Genomic DNA, 4,038 nt, shown 5'->3' with positions numbered 1-4,038 from the left:
GTGTGTGTGTGTGTGTGTGTGTGTGTGTCTGTGTGCGTGTGCGTGTGTGTGTGTGTGTGTGTGGATAAAGCTTCAGTATGATGGCAGAACATTAACATTAATGCCTAAGTTCCCCGGGTGGATATGAATAGACTTAAAACAGTGAACTGAATTTCTCATATGCACTCACATGAAAATAAGCAGATGTGATTTCTCTAAATGCAACAATTTATTGTTTGGAAGACATTGTTGAAGTTGTGCTATTGCGTTGTAGGTCTTACGCTTCCAGCTTTAGCAATCGGTCAGCTTTGATAGTCTAAAGCACCTTCCACTGCAGCATTTGATGTATCCTGGTTCAAACATGACCAATAAACACGAAGGGAAATGAAAATGACTCTATATCTCATAAAATATTGATTATTAAAACTTATAGTCCAGTTTTCTTAAACCACAGTCTTTTTGAAAGTGATGCAGAGTGCTCAGAATTATAGCCAGTCTTGTTTTATTCATTACTTTGTTCCTAGAAGTCCCCAGAGGTGTCGTTAATGTTCAATTGGCAAATAACAATCTTTTTTTCTCCACTCATTCAGAAGAATTGCCCATGCATTATCCTCCTGAAAAACTGAGAGCCAGGACCATATTTAAAATTTGAGTTTATTCCCCCTTTAATCTTTGATGATCATAACTCATGCAGCAGTGCTCCAGCACTCCACTGGTGATTTTTCATTCACCAGCCCCATTTCTTTCTTGGCTGAGGTTGTTCCCAGTCCAGTCATATTAATCAACCACTGCTCTAATTGACTGATTAAGTCATGTATCATAAGCCAAAATGGCTGACTGACTCATTAAACTATGACACATATTCTGGTTGCAAAATGGCTGAATGCAGTCTAATTTCCTCGACTTTGACGGGCAATAAAATCTTTCTTTTTTTTTCTTTGTGCTTAATGTTGAATACTTAAGAAGCCTGCAAGGAACATTCTGTAGGAAGTGACTTTTGTACACACACCTTTTCAAATCATGGAGCATTCTACATCTACTTTTTTATGTTTTCAAAAATAAATAAATAAATTTGCCAATAAGTAAAAAGACCTCAAATAAACAGTGGTTAGGTGGAGTAAGTGGCGGCTGTTAATTAATAGCAATAATGTAGTTCTCCTTGTAACAGTTAACTAAACTAATAAGTATATTTAAACAAGAATAAATGAAAAAATTAACAAAATACTTAGCGGTGGCTACTTTAACAATAATAATAAAAAAAAAAAAACTTTAATAATTGGTTAATGGGAAGGAACAAGTTTTAACGGTCCGTTAAGTTTCAGTCTGTTCATTTTCAGATTAAATTGTTTACCATGACTTTCCTTTGTTCATTTAGCAATATCTAGTTAGCAAATTACAGACTTGCATACTTGATGATACCCACAAGATACATTCTAGGATGCTAGATATCACAAGTCTACACATATTTACGGGCTGGTAAATTACACATCTGAGTATTTGTACTGTATTTGGTGAGATTTGTAATGTAAATTATAACACCTCAAGTGTTGACGCTTGACAAGAACACGATAGTACAACTATAAATTACATTAAATACATTGATAAACACCAATTGTTCACAACAAATGCTGTGGTTGGTTGTAGGACTCTGCAACTGCATGCAGAGATTTTGTCTTTCTCTGCAACCACACCCCATAATAAATGATGATCACAATGATGAAACCAGACTGATTCTGACCAGAACTGAGTTTGACTGTGCCAAACTGAGACTTACACATAAATGTATGTCAGCTTTCTGATAGAAGCATATTGCTTGAAGCATGCTAGAATGGCTGTAAACCTTTGGATTTGTTTGTGAATACATGAAAGTAAAAAGTAAAATATTGTATAATATAACCACCAAAAGTAAAATAACATTTAAAAGGAATAAAAATGAAAATGAATAACACATAAGTCAGTATGTTAAAACAATATTGTTCTTGCAGTAATCCAGCAACAGCAGTCTATGTCTTTGATTATTTCAGGGCCAGAACCACAGCCATTATACCTGAGAGGATTATGTAGATGGTTCTATCCCCTACATTTTATCACATTTAAAAAGATTTTGTTTAACTCCTCGCCTTCTGTTTACCATCTGTAAAATATGAGCACATTCAGCAAGACCTTTGCTTCTGTGGCAAAATTAGCAACTTCTTCTCAAGAGCTGTGGTCCCAAAATGAGGATGAATTTGTCATATGGGTCCCAGGCTGAAAAATAAGGGCCTGCATTAGAGAGAAAATGTGTTATCTGTGGGCTGCCAAGTGCACGGACCTGCTGGGGCCCATTCATTTATATTAGGATGCCCCATAGGCAGAATTGGCAAATAGTTTTTCTACGGGAAAGCGGGAGAAAACACAGTGATCGGGGACATCCATCTGCACCGAGCTAATGAGGCGGCAGTGGATTACTGAGTACTAGTGAAAAACAATGGCATACATTCTTACCCACACGCAAGTGAATGTACACGTTTACAGAAACCAGTCAAAACTTCAGGTGGCCCCCGAGGTGCAAAAACATAACAGGTCATTAAAGGACACACCATCTGAGATGTTTCTACAAAAAAGCTTTCACACTTGCTGAAGCTATGTTCTAAAACATGCTTTCTGAAGCATCATTGTGGTTTCTGAAATAAGTATATATTTTTTGAAATGGCTTTTACTTTTCCAGTTGCTGAATTATTTTGTTTTGGTTTGCTTTTGCCCAAAGGAGTGCTTTCTGAATGCAAGTCCATGTGGAATTTCCTTTTTTTTTTTTTCTGAGCCTTAAATTATTATTTTCTTTTCTAAACCCATATATTTACCATATTTCCACCGGATTGTTATTGTAAACATAAAAAGAGGAAGACACCCAGTAGGGCATGGCCCCAATAGCTCTGTTCACTGTAGAGACATGTTAGAGTCCACTCTTTGCTGTTTTCTACCCTTCCCCAACACCTATCAAAAACAAAGGCATAAGAGACAAAAAAAGCGCTAATCTCCTCAAAGCTTTAGATGATGACTGAAAATCAAAACCTCTATGCACTGTTTTTTTCCTGTAAAAAACAGTAAACAACTGGCAGCTGGGTTGCCAATATGTTATCGTAAAATTAACATATTTTTGTTGTTACTGAAAGTTACAGCCTTGTACTGTAAATGAAAAATACAGTAAACTACTGGCAGCTGGGTTGCTATTATGTAACAGTAAAATTTACATCTTTTTACTGTCGCTTGCTTTACAGTTTTGTACTGTTTGTGAAAAATACATTATGAGACTGATTTTTAAAATAACTTTTCTGTACAAAAACAGCCAGGAACTGTAGCACATTTGCCATTATGTTACTGTAAAATGTTTAAGATTACTTTTGCAATATTTTACAGTCAGTTAATCTTTTTAAAAATACATTCACAAAAAAATACAATCACTCAAAATCTACAAACTAGAACAAACTGTGCTTTGTAAATTTAGAACAGATCAGCATGTAATTGGAATGTGAAAGAAACACAGCTTCTTGCACTTTGACTTTTATTTTAACATACATTTAGAACATTCAGACAGGGCCTTCTTTCTATTAAAAAACAACAAAAAAAAAAAAACAACCCTTTGGCTTTTTGCTGAAAATAGTGCAATAAAAGAACAAGGTGTTCATACTTGGAAATACTGACTTGAAACTGACCACAACATAACAGTTCAGACAATGAAACTTAAAATGATTTGCGGTAAAGCAGTCTCTAAGAGATTCAGGTTCAAAATAAGACAAAGACAAATTTCAGAAATCATAGTACCTGGTGAACTTGCTTTCTTTGCAAAGTACTGACAGTTATTACATTTTATATGAAGTCCCAATGAAAGTCTACCAGTCTTCTCAGCAGAGTGGATACATGTGGGTTGACTGTTGTCATCTTTTTGCTGGTGGCTGGTGGCATCAACCTGCATGTCACCCAGTAAGTCACTTGTGCCACTCGTTCCCCTTGCACCTGCTAGGTCAATGATGGACACCATTAGATGTCCTTCTGCACTTTGTTTATGTTTTCTGGACAAAT

The sequence above is a fragment of the Mugil cephalus genome, chromosome 1 (assembly GCF_022458985.1).
Source record: "Mugil cephalus isolate CIBA_MC_2020 chromosome 1, CIBA_Mcephalus_1.1, whole genome shotgun sequence".
Taxonomy (NCBI): Eukaryota; Metazoa; Chordata; class Actinopteri; order Mugiliformes; family Mugilidae; genus Mugil; species Mugil cephalus.
This window is presented reverse-complemented; position numbering follows the sequence as displayed.